Below are 13,161 nucleotides of genomic sequence, written 5' to 3' on the forward strand. Positions count from 1 at the left end.
ATTTTGCACGCCCAATATTTCAGTTTTTGATTTGTTAAAAAAGTTTGAAATATCCAATAAATGTTGTTCCACTTCATGATTGTGTCCCACTTGTTGTTGATTCTTCACAAAAAAATACAGTTTTATATCTTTATGTTTGAAGCCTGAAATGTGGAAAAAGGTCGCAAAGTTCAAGGGGGCCGAATACTTTCGCAAGGCACTGTACTTTTGGCAATCTACTTTGTGCATGACACAAATAAGTTTTCCAACAAATGTTTACAGACAGATTATTTCACTTATAATTCACTGTATCACAATTCCAGTGGGTCAGAAGTTTACATACACTAAGTTGACTGTGCCTTTAAACAACTTGGAAAATTCCAGAAAATGTCATGGCTTTAGAAGCTTCTGGCAGTCTAATTGACATCATTTTAGTCAATCAGAGGTGTACCTGTGGATGTATTTCAAGGCCTACTTTCAAACTCAGTGTCTCTTTGCTTGATATCATGTGCAAATCAAAATAAATCAGCCAAGACATCAGAAAATAAATTGTAGACCTCCACAAGTCTGGTTCATCCTTGGGAGCAATTTCCAAATGCCTGAAGGTACCACGTTCATCTGTACAAACAACAGTACGCAAGTATAAACACCATGGGACCACGCAGCCGTCATACCGCCCAGGAAAGAGACATGTTCTGTCTCCTAGAGATGAACATAATTTGGTGTGAAAAGTGCATATCAATCCCAGAACAACAGAAAGGACCCTGTGAAGATGCTGGAGGAAACAGGCCCAAAAGTATTTCTATCCACAGTAAAACGAGTCCTATATCGACTTAACCTGAAAGGCCGCTCATCAAGGAAGAAGCCACTGCTCCAAAACCGCCATTAAAATCCAGACTACAGACTACAGACCACTGCAACTGCACATGGGGGACAAAGATCGTACTTTTTTGAGAAATATCCTCTGGTCTGATGAAACAAAAATCGAACTGTTTGGCCATAATTACCATCGTTATGATTGGAGGAAATAGGGGGATGCTTGCAAGCTGAAGAACACCATCCCAACCGTGAAGCACGAGTAAGGCAACATCATGTTGTGGGGCTGCTTTGCTGCAGGAGGGACTGGTGCACTTCACAAAATAGATGGCATCATGAGGTAGGAAAATGCTGTGGATATATTGAAGCAACATCTCAAGACATCAGTCAGGAAGTTAAAGCTTGGTCACAAATGGGTCTTCAAAATGGACAATGACCCCAACCATACTTCCAAAGTTGTGGCAAAATGGCTTAAGAACAACAAAGTCAAGGTTTTGGAGTGGCCATCACAAAGCCTTGACCTCAACCCTATAGAACATTTGTGGGCAGAACTGAAAAAGCGTGTGCAAGCAAGGAGGCCTACAAACCTGACTCAGTTACACCGCTCTGTCTGGAGGAATGGGCCAAAATTCACGCAATTTATTGTGGGAAGCTTGTGGAAGGCTACACGAAAAGTTTGACCCAAGTTAAGCAATTTAATGGCAATGCTACCAAATACTAATTGAGTGTATGTAAACTTCTAACCCACTGGGAATGTGATGAATGAAATAAAAGCTGAAATAAATTATTCTCTCTACTACTATTCTGACATTTCACATTCTTAAAATAAAGTGGTGATCCTAACTGACCTAAGACAGGGAATTTTTACTTGGATTAAATGTCAGGAATTGTGAAAAACTGAGTTTAAATGTATTTGCTAAGGTGTATGTTAACTTCCGACTTCAACTGTGTGTTGAAGAAAATATATGGGGGATTGGAAATGATGCAGACAATTACATTGATGGAAGCAACATTCTATCCGCAATATTAAAGTTGATCCACCCCTTTAAAAAATAAAAATAAAACAAACTCTAAAACTGTTTTAAAGTCACCATTGTCCTCATGGTGAAACCCCTGAGAGGTTTTCTTCCTATCCGGCAACTGAGTTAGTAAGGATGCCTGTATCTTTGTAGTGACTTGATTAATAACATGCTCCAAGGGATATTTAATGTCTCTTTTTTTTACCCATCTACCAATAGGTGCCTTTCTTTGTGAGGCATTATAAAAACCTCTCTGGTCTTTGTGGAGGGACCTTACAAATAATTGTATGTGTGGGCTACAGAGATGATGCAGTCATTCAAATGTTATTGTTTACTGTTGTGACTAGGGGGCAGTATTATTCATTTTTGGAAAAATAACGTACCCAAAGTAAACAGGATATTTTGTTAGGACAAGATGCTAGAATATGCATATAATTGACAGCTTAGGATATAAAGCACTCTAAAGTTTCAAAAACTGTAAAAATATTGTCTGTGGGTACAACAGAACTGATATTGCAGGCGAAAGCCTGAGAAAAATCCAATCCGGAAGTGCCTCGTGTTTTGAAAGCTCTGCGTTCCAATGCATCCCTATTGAGCAGTGAATGGGCTATCAACCAGATTACTTTTTCTACGTATTCCCCAAGGTGTCTACAGCATTGTGACGTAGTTTTACGCATTTATGTTGAAGAATACTCGTAAGCGGCTACATTGTGTAAGTGGTCACCTGATGGCTCTCAGAGTGATTCCTGCGTAAAATATAGAAGTAGCCATTTTTCCAATCGGTCCTACTGAAAAACCAATTGTCCCGGTGGATATATTATCAAATAGATATTTGAAAAATACCTTGAGGATTGATTATAAACAACATTTGCCATGTTTCTGTCGATATTATGGAGTTAATTTGAATATTTTTCCGAGTTTTCGTGCCTGCAATTTCCGATCGATTTCTCAGCCAAACGTGAAGAACAAACGGAGCTATTTCGCCTACAAAAATAATATTTTGGGAAAAAAGGAACATTGGCTATCTAACTGGGAGTCTCGTGAGTGAAAACATCTGAAGCTCATCAAAGGTAAACGATTTAATTTGATTGCTTTTCTGATTTCCGTGACCAAGTTACCTGCTGCTAGCTGGACATAATGCTATGCTAGGCTATCGATAAACTTACACAAATGCTTGTCTTGCTTTGGCTGTAAAGCATATTTTGAAAATCTGAGATGACAGGGTGATTAACAAAAGGCTAAGCTGTGTCTCAATATATTTCACTTGTGATTTTCATGAATAGGAATATTTTCTAGTAATAGTTATGTCCGTTGCGTTATGCTAATTAGTGTCAGTCAATGATTACGCTCCCGGATCCGGGATGGGGAGTATCAAGAACACTGCTATTGCACACAGAGTGAAACCATACAAGTTATTAAATGACTTGTTATGCACATTTTTACTCCTGAACTTATTTTGATTTGCCATAACAAAGGGGTAGAATACTTATTGACTTTTAAATCAAAATAAATCAAATGTATTTATATAGCCCTTCGTACATCAGCTGATATCTCAAAGTGTTGTACAGAAACCCAGCCTAAAACCCCAAACAGCCAGCAATGCAGGTGTAGAAGCACGGTGGCTAGGAAAAACTCCCTAGAAAGCCCATAACCTAGGAAGAAACATAGAGAGGAACCAGGCTATGTGGGGTGGCCAGTCCTCTTCTGGCTGTGCCGGGTGGAGATTATAACAGAACATGGCCAAGATGTTCAAATGTTCATAAATTACCAGCATGGTCGAATAATAATAAGGCAGAACAGTTGAAACTGGAGCAGCAGCACGGCCAGGTGGACTGGGGACAGCAAGGAGTCATCATGTCAGGTAGTCCTGAGGCATGGTCCTAGGGCTCAGGTCCTCCGAGAAAGAGAAAGAGAGAAAGAGAGAATTAGAGATAGCACACTTAAATTCACACAGGACACCCAATAGGACAGGAGAAGTACTCCAGATATAACAAACTGACCCTAGCCTCCCGACACATAAACTACTGCAGCATAAATACTGGAGGCTGAGACAGGAGGGGTCAGGAGACACTGTGGCCCCATCCGAGGACACCCCCTTTTTCTTCTTTTTCTTCTTTTTTTTGTGTTTGCTGAGGAAGGCATATATCGACGTTCTCACAACCTTTTCAAATGCTTTAAGTCAAAGTTTATTTGTAGTGATCAGGCCTCTGACAAGAGGAATGTATAGGGCTAAAATTGACCTAAAATGGCCACTTTCATCATGATTCTCCCCAAAATGGCTTGTGATACAAATATAAAAAGTATATTCACCATCATTCCTCCCAATTAACTTTCTATGTGAGAAATGCCAGAACAATCTGAGTTACCCAAAATACTGTATTTTCAGGCCTTTCTGGTGTCCATAAACACCTGCTTTTGAAACTAAAGTCAAAAAGGCAAATAACCATGCAGTAAGTACTCATGTGAAATGAAAGGAAATGAAGAGTACAGAGTAGCTATTAATCCATAGATGTCACAGAAGTAACTGCTGCATTGTAATTTGCTGTATTTCCGCTACTGAAAGAGAGATCTCTTCACTAGCAATGCAGTGAGGGGGAACTTGTGCGCCTTGCCATGAAGTTAGTGCAGTCCTTTTGTGGTCTACTACCGTTAATCTGTGTCCATGAACAAGTGTGACAATAAGCTCTCTGTCTGAACTGCAATCCTCTTAGGCAAGGCTTTGTGGGTAAACTCGCCTCATGCAAATTCTAAACCCCATTTAGCTTTGAGGGACTAGTCAGCTGCATTGAGATTGATGGTTGAGTGACTACTTGATTTAATAGGGTTATTTTCACTGCTTCCGGGGGAAAATAAACAACAAAGTTAATGCAAGACATTCGTCACTGACGTCCTCAATCTATCCTCTGCTCTACGAGGGAAGGGAAGAAAACGTTTTCTTTTTGCTTTCAGAATGTTTCACTCTGACTGTCACTTTTCTTTTTGTTAACTTCAGATGTTTGGGAGACTTTGCAGTTTTTTATTATTGAGAAAATGACTGTATTTTGTTAAATGATAGGAGTCAATTTAAATAAAAGTATTCCGTTTGTGGTTTAGGAAAAAATTCCAATTCAGATTGTTTTGATATTGTGGATTCAGGCCTTGTTGCTCAACCTATTTCTGCTTCTGATATCTTCCCTAAAGTAAGAGGGAAATAGCTAAATAAAATGGAAGAAAGAAAACAATGTGCAAAGAATTAGAAAGTATATTTTGTGTGTAGAAATGATTGCAGTAAATTAGATTGTATGGATTTTTTTTTTAAACTATTAGCGATAAATGCTGAGGAGAGAAAGTGCTGTGCAATTTTCCATTACGGGGTGAAGAATGACAATCCTTGTTTATCTATTTCCATGCGGTCAGCTTACTCCAAACTTTGCTGCAGGGGATTACTGTGACTCTGTGGGTGAGGGACTGTCACTGTCGTTTCTCTTTCCATGAGAAAACACATCACTATGTGACACAGGTGATCTGAGACTAGCAGTAACACATTTCACAAACTAGTAGCTATGGTCAAAATGATTAACACAGCTTTCAAATACATGTTTTAATTTCTCTCCATTTACTGTAAATCTTATCATTTCAGAATTATACACCCCAAACACATAGACATATAGACCCTCCACATCAAAACACACACACACACACACACACACACACACACACACACACACACACACACACACACACACACACACACACACACACACACACACACACACACACACACACACACATCCCCAGCTGCTCAAACCAAGCCTGCTCAGTATAGCCAGCATTCTCCAGGAAGAAGAGCTGAGATTACCTAAAGCTGATTGGCCAGTGCCTTAATGTTTGAGACCTTCCAACGAACAGCTTAGGCTGTCATTACACCAGCCTGATCAACACAGAGCTCCTCACACAGACAGATGCCATTTTGGAGAGAGTCAATCGAGGGATAGAGGGAAGGATGGATGGTGGGTAGCAGCTTAGGTATGGAGGGACCTCACATGGAGGGTTAAAGAGGCAGCATAAATCCATCCACTATGTCATTGTGTTCACCAGTGTATTTGAGTGGACAGACTGTAGGTCTGATATTCAGTACAATGGGTGAGCTAGGTTCATATTGGATATACTGTTGTACACAACGGTGTAGCCATCAAATGTGTTAAGATAGAGAGACTGAGTAATACTCACTTGAGTACTCACCACTCACTTGAATGTGAGTGGTCAAACTAGGCTGTCATGTGAAATATCTGCTTCTCCTCTTCCCTCTTTCCCCCCACAATCACACACACACCACCCTGTCAACCTGTTGGCTCAGAGTCTACGCCATTCATCCAGCCTGTGACTGACAATCGATAGCTGTGATAGCTGTGCCATGGAGCCAGTTTGGGTTGTAATTGATACGGCCTATCAGCTCCATGCATCTGGACACTGGCTCTGCTGGAAATGAGCCGTGACGGACAGAACAGGGGCCTTCAAAACACAACCCCTCCCCAGCTGCTCACATTGATCCCATCCACCCTGGATTTCAGTTTGACTTCTAAATCTTCCTTCACTCTGGCTGGGCGATAGTAAACATCTCTACCAACTCACTCAGTACAAAGGAGATTTGACATGTCTTTTTCGGTGCAGGCAAGTGAAGGGAAGCTGGATCATTGTAATGGGTGGAATGGATTAAGGTATCAAACGTGATTTAATGTGACAGCAGCTTCCACTGGTCTGTTGTCTGACTTGTCTATGTTATCTACAGTACAGTACAGTAACTTGACACTTTCACCAATGTATTTTTTTAATTCAGTTTATCTCCTTTCTTTTTCTCATTAGACTGTCTGTCTGGAGTTTTTATATTGTTTGATTGCAGGAAATGGATCTACTGAGGCACATTACCAGATGTCTAAACTGCTGCATTGCTTTTTCCCTCAGCTTGTCACTCGAGCATTCATCTTGGGGACTGTCTGTGTTTATTGGCTTTCATTCCCTCCCTCCTAACCTTCCTCCTTCCCTCCCTCCTTTCCTCCCTCCTTTCCGCCCACGTCTTTCAATGACAAGGTGGAGTTATGTTCAAACAGCTTTCCAGCGCCCCCTTGCTTTACCCAAGATACACTGCAGAAGATTCATCTGTGTGTGTGTGTGTGTGTGTGTGTGCGCGCGTAGATGCATGTGTGTGTCTCCCAGACTCTTCCGGAAGGAGAAGGGGGTCTCCGTTGTGGTGGCACAGAGACAGAGCTTTGAAGTGGGTGATACTGGCAGAGCTCTCTCTCCCTCTCTGTGTGTGTGCCAGGGAGACGGGGTAGCCTCATGCCCTCTGATCTTTTCAAAGCACCATATCTCCCTACCGTTACTCTCTACCTCGCTCTCTCTCCTTTTCTCTTCCTTCCGTTTTCTCTCTTGATCGATCAATCTCTCTCTGTTTCTCTTTCTCTCGTTCACTTTCTCTTTTGCTCACTCTCATTCTCAATTACGCTCTCTCTTTGTATTTTCTTGTTCTCTACTCTGTCCCATTCATTTTATCCACCATACTCCCCATTTTTATCCACAATTCTCCCCATTTTTATTCCTCTATTTCTCCCCCAAAACGTTTTGTTCTCTCATTCCATCAGTTCATCTGTGCCTCTCTCTCTTCTCTTCCCCCTCCTTCCTGGCATCATTCCAACCTGTCTGGATCAGGACATCGTTCAGATGGGTATAAAATCACCAATCTGACGGAAGCCTCGGGTCTTTTCATAGACAGAGGTCTGCAGCGTAGTCATCTTCATCCCCCTGTCAAACTTCATACTATTTCCTCCTCTCCCCCCTCCACCTCTCTAAGATCAGAATGAATGGTCGGTTGGTTGAAAATCCAGCACTTGCAGAAAGAGGAAATGAAGAATACTTGTATAATTATTGAACTTACATGTACCATACATGTGAGCAGTATAAGTAGCAGTAGAAGTATTGTTGTCCGTTAGTTTACTCCAATCAGGGTATGGATGGTAGGGCAGGGTGCAGATAGATTGTGGGTTCTATCAAGTTAATTGTTTGCATAAATAAAATAAATTAACTTTTTTGTATCCATTATATTCCTGTATACTCCCCTCACCCCACCATATTGACATCATATTAGCTATCATCATAGTCAACATAGCTAGAAGTAACTCGCTAGTAAACCCGCTACAATCATGCAGTACAGTGTACAGAAAGCAGTTGAGCAGTTACACTGGCGGGCCCTGGTGGCAATAAATTAATACAACCTAAAGCGTATTTTGACTTGGAAGAGTTCCAGTGTTGGATAGCCATAGCCAGCTAGCTAACATGGCATCCCTCTCTGTTTGAGCCGGGTGTTTGAGTAGGCTAAACTAGCTAGCTGCATTCCCTAGCTAAGTAAGTGAAAGTGAAAAGAATACAAGGAAATATAGCTAGCTCTCTCTCGCTTCTCCTTCAATTTTAAAGAAATTAATTTGTTCAAAGCTGTTAAAATACTCACCACATGTTATGCACTGCAGTACCAGCTAGCTGTAGCTTGTGCATTAAGTACTAGATTCATTCTCTGATCCTTTGATTGGGTGGACATCATGTCAGTTGATGCTGCAAAAGCTCTGAAGTTGTCATAATTACAGTGTAAGGCTATGGAAGGGGGTTAGAACCATGAGCCACCTAGGTTTTATATTGAAGTCAATGTACCCAGAGGAGAACGGAAACTATCTGTCCTTCTGCTACAACGTGGTGCTAACGCAGAGAGTGCTGTTGAGGCTACTGTAGACCTTCATTGCAAAACAGTGTTTTTTCATCAATAATATAATATTCAAAAATATGTTTTTTTTTAAATGTTTCACAATTAAAAAAAATAAAAATATTAATTGAGTAGGAAGGTCCTCCCCTTCCTCCTCTGAGGAGCTTCCACTGGTCCTGAACCTCCATATTTGTAACATTTCTACTGATATTGCCCTAAAAAGAAATGCTTTACCAAAGAGCATAATGATATACAAGCAGGTCTGAGTTTTCCATTTTCAATTTCCTTGTTTTGTGTGTCGCAGGAACTTGGAATATTGTAAAGCTGCTGGTTGCACTTGCTTGCCTTTCTTACACTAGGATCTATCTTGACAAAATATAGGTAATGTCTGAATTAGACAGACCTACATGAATGAAAGTTGAATGAAAAATAAAACACCACAGTGGTGTGTATTTTTTTTCGAACTTCAGTTGTATGGGTCTTTTCTCTTCTAGACTCTTACCCAAACAGGCATGCCTGGCCACGGGCAGTCTCAGCCAATGGCCATCAGTCTCTCAGAAAGGATTGCAGGAACTCTGCCCCCATTTCATAGACTGTGGCCTCTCGCAATCCCTCTTCTCTCTCTCTCTCTCTCTCTCTCTCTCTCTCTCTCTCTCTCTCTCTCTCTCTCTCTCTTTGTCTTTCTCTCACCCTTTCTTTCTCCCTCCCTCTTTCCCTCTCTCTTTGAAATAAGGTGGGGTGAGTTTTAATCAGAGATTGGCTGGTCAGGTCTTGAGTAGTAGTAGATAGAGAAGAGAAAGAAAGAGTGAGGAGAGAGATCTGCTTTGGTGATTCGCCCCCTCTGACATGACCGCCAACCCCTCCAATGGACGTATGTGGAAAGGTAGTTATGGACTGACTGGAGAGGAGAGGAGAAATAGAGAAAGACAGACTGAGTGACAGACAGCTTGGAAGAATGGACTCCATAGTGTCAGGTGTGAGGCAGAGGTAGTTGGAGGAAGAAGCCATTCTTTGCCCTGTGGGTGTTGTTTGCCCTGTGGGTTCAATACAAAGCCGATCTCAGCAATAGGTCTATGTGACTCACCCCAGATGTCTATTCATTTACGCCTTCAATTATGACATGGAACGATAACGATTGAATTGTTCAACATAACATAAACACTTCATCTAAATCACAATACATGGTATTTTCTCAGCTCAACATACAGTATAACCCTGAAATCATTTTAGAAGTTGTATAGTTAGACACATAACATAAACATCTAAAGTACAACACTGTATATTTTATTTTCATATTGTGTGCTGCATAACCCTTAGATCATCTTAGCTACATGCTGTAATTAACAGATGAGTTGGCCAACCCCTGAGTATAATTTGAGATAAAAGTGATGCACTGTGGCCTTTTGTGGTTCTACTTTATGCCCGTCACAGGGGGATGCTAATTAATGAACCATTTGGATCTCCAGCTGGTTGAACTCTGGCCCAGACGTAATTAGAACTCATACACTGACCACCAATCATAAAATACTACCCACGACCTTGTGTCACTTCCATAATAAAAAGTACAAATTAGTTCCTTACCAATTAATAATTCATAAAATAAAAGTGGAAATAATATAAGCCTAAGGCAGTTAGTAGTGGATTTAAAGGTAAAGGTATATGTACATGAATATTACACCTGTGGTATTGGCTTAGACTTGGTTTAGAAAGCTTAGCTTTGTGAGTAGCCTACATGTAGTGGTTGTCATCCCATCGTTAGCTTGCCTATATAGCGCTGGTTAATGATTGATGCATGTTGTCTGGTGTGCTTGTGTTTCCCAGGTAGCTGCAGTCATAGTGCTGTGACCTCTCTGCTTCTGCCCCACCTGACCACCTGACCCCTGACCTTTACCAGCAGTCTCAGACAGGAGGGGCTGCCCCACACCAACACCTCTACTTCGTCATGGCTGTCTCTCCTTGGTTATGTAGTTAGATATTTGGTGTGCGCAGGTGTGTGTGTGTGTGTGTGTGTGTGTGTGTGTGTGTGTGTGTGTGTGTGTGTGTGTGTGTGTGTGTGTGTGTGTGTGTGTGTGTGTGTGTGTGTGTGTGTGTGTGTGTGTGTCAGGCAGGGGGCGGGGCGGGGGGATAGCTGGTACTTATATTATCATCTTTAAATGAATGGCATACTAGTCTACTGTGGTTCTTTTATACTGTACCTAACTATGGTAGCTGTGGCAGCCAACCAGCCAATCATGGAAGAGTATCCACTTACTTTACCCTGATTTCCTCTGTGTTTGTTTACTTGTTTTTGTTTTTTAAGCACTGGATCATATTTACCTGATGCTACTGTATCTACGAAGTATGATATTAAAATGTTGTGTAGTACTTATGATTATATAAATACATAAATGATCATTAGACAAAAATGTATCAAATGGTGTGATAAAAAGAGTACTTTAAAATATGATTTACAGCTTTTTTCAGTCCTATTTTACTATCATTTTACTCTTGCTATCCTCTCTCTCTCTCTCTCGCTCATGCAAACACAGACACACTTGCACACAAACATATCTATCTGCCATGATCTGAGTGTAAAGAGTGGAACATGTGACATAAATTACAGGTTTGTTGATCGCCTGAAGCACTCACCCTCTGGCCTCCAAATGTCTCATCCTGTTACATATTTTCCAGGAAGGCTTATTTAGAGATAGTAATAGACTTAATTAATCTCTCAGAGGGGTGATTATCATCTCTCTGAATTCTCCCGTGGGCTGTATGTGTGTGTTATCACTGAGTTCTCTGAAAAGATGGGTAAGACTCTTCAGTGTGCAGCTTCAGTGTCAGCTCCTAGCCTTTTCTGCTTCCGACGTCATGCATCTTTTATTATTACTCTTTCCTCACAATCCACTGGCATCAGTGGGCTCTAGCTCTTAACTCATCGCATGCATACACAAATCTGAAGTGTTTTATTATTGTTATTTTCTCTTAGTCTTACTGAGTCAGTGTGCCCAGATATTAATTTGTTTTTTTTTATTTGTACCTTGCAGAGAAAAGGAACAAAATGAACCAAAAGCACCAAAATGTTTGTGAATCTATCACGGGACTTTGGTGGCACTCTAATTGGGGAGGAAGGACTCGTGGCAATGGCTGGAGCGGAATGTTGGAATGGTTTTAAAAACATCAAAACATGGTTTCCATGTGTTTGATGCCATTTCATACTCCGTTCCAGACATTATTATGAGCCGTCCTCCCCTCAGCAGTCTCTACTAGGAACCTATCTTCAAGGTCTGGCATCACTATTCAAATCTATGCATATATTTAAGGTGATGTAACTTACTGTAGCTTCTCATATCCCTGACAAAAGCTTAAAGTTTCTAGAATTGTGGTGTGGGCGATGAAAAGATGAATGATAGCTGTGGATACTTGTGAACGTTTTCTGTTTGAATTAAGTTGTGCTTCATTGATGTGATATGTTCCTTCACTGCTTGTAAAAATTCTCAACGTCGCAAAATATGATTATTCACAATGGTAACGTTATGAGAACGTTGATGTTCAGAAAGGAATTTGTAGCACCTATTACTCTTCAGCTCTTTATTTTACCATTGTAAAATGTACTTACATTGTGTCTTTTTGATAAATAAAATCTCCTAGATATCAGAAGTGAATATGAGAATGTTTTACTCTTTCAAAATAGCAGTACTGTTGTGTTTTGCCTGCTGTACAGATGACCAATGATTGAGATCTACAGTATGTTAGTGGTTCAATATTTCCTCTTAAACATGCTAACTTTGGTACGTACAGTTGAAGTCAGAAGTTTACATATACTTAGGTTGGAGTCATTAAAACTCGTTTTTCAACAGCTCCACAAATTTATTGTTAACAAACTACAGTCTACTTTGTGCATGACACCATTAATTTCCAACAATAGTTTACAGACAGATTATTTCACTTATAATTCACTGTATCACAATTCCAGTGGGTCAGAAGTTTACATACACTAAGTTGACTGTGCCTTTAAACAGCTTGGAAAATTCCAGAAAATGATGTCATGGCTTTAGAAGCTTCTGATAGGCTAATTGACATAATTTGAGTCAAATGGAGGTGTACCTGTGGATATATTTCAAGGCCTTCCTCTTTGCTTGACATCATGGGAAAATCAAAAGAAATCAGCCAAGACCTCAGAAAAAAAATTGTAGACCTCCACAAGTCTGGTTCATCTTTGGGAGTAATTTCCAAACACCTGAAGGTACCACGTTCATCTGTACAAACAATAGTACGCAAGTATAAACACCATGGGACCACGCAGCCGTCATATCGCTCAGGAAGGAGACGCGTTCTGTCTCCTAGAGATGAACGTACTTTGGTGTGAAGTGCAAATCAATCCCAAAACATCAGAAAGGACCTTGTGAAGATACTGGAGGAAACAGGTACAAAAGTATCTATATCCACAGTAAAACAAGTCCTATATCGACATAACCTGAAAGGCCACTCAGCAAGGAAGAAGCCACTGCTCCAAAACTGCAATGAAAAAGACAGACTACGGTTTGCAACTGCACATAGGGACAAAGATCGTACTTTTTGGAGAAATGTCCTCTGGTCTGATGAAACAGAAATAGAACTGTTTGGCCATAATGACCATCA

General features: G+C 40.6%; 1 protein-coding gene across 1 annotated transcript in view; it reads left to right on the top strand.

Moving 5' to 3' along the window:
• Positions 1-10,514, top strand: part of LOC139405818 (t-SNARE domain-containing protein 1-like) — an 80,165-nt gene extending 69,651 nt beyond the window's left edge. Inside the window, exon 6 of the mRNA XM_071148254.1 lies at positions 10,363-10,514. The gene's annotated coding sequence lies outside the window, so the exon portion shown is untranslated. The remainder of the gene's footprint in view (positions 1-10,362) is intronic.
• The last annotated feature ends 2,647 nt before the right edge of the window (positions 10,515-13,161 follow it).

The sequence above is a fragment of the Oncorhynchus clarkii genome, chromosome 3, assembly GCF_045791955.1.
Source record: "Oncorhynchus clarkii lewisi isolate Uvic-CL-2024 chromosome 3, UVic_Ocla_1.0, whole genome shotgun sequence".
Lineage (NCBI taxonomy): Eukaryota > Metazoa > Chordata > Actinopteri > Salmoniformes > Salmonidae > Oncorhynchus > Oncorhynchus clarkii.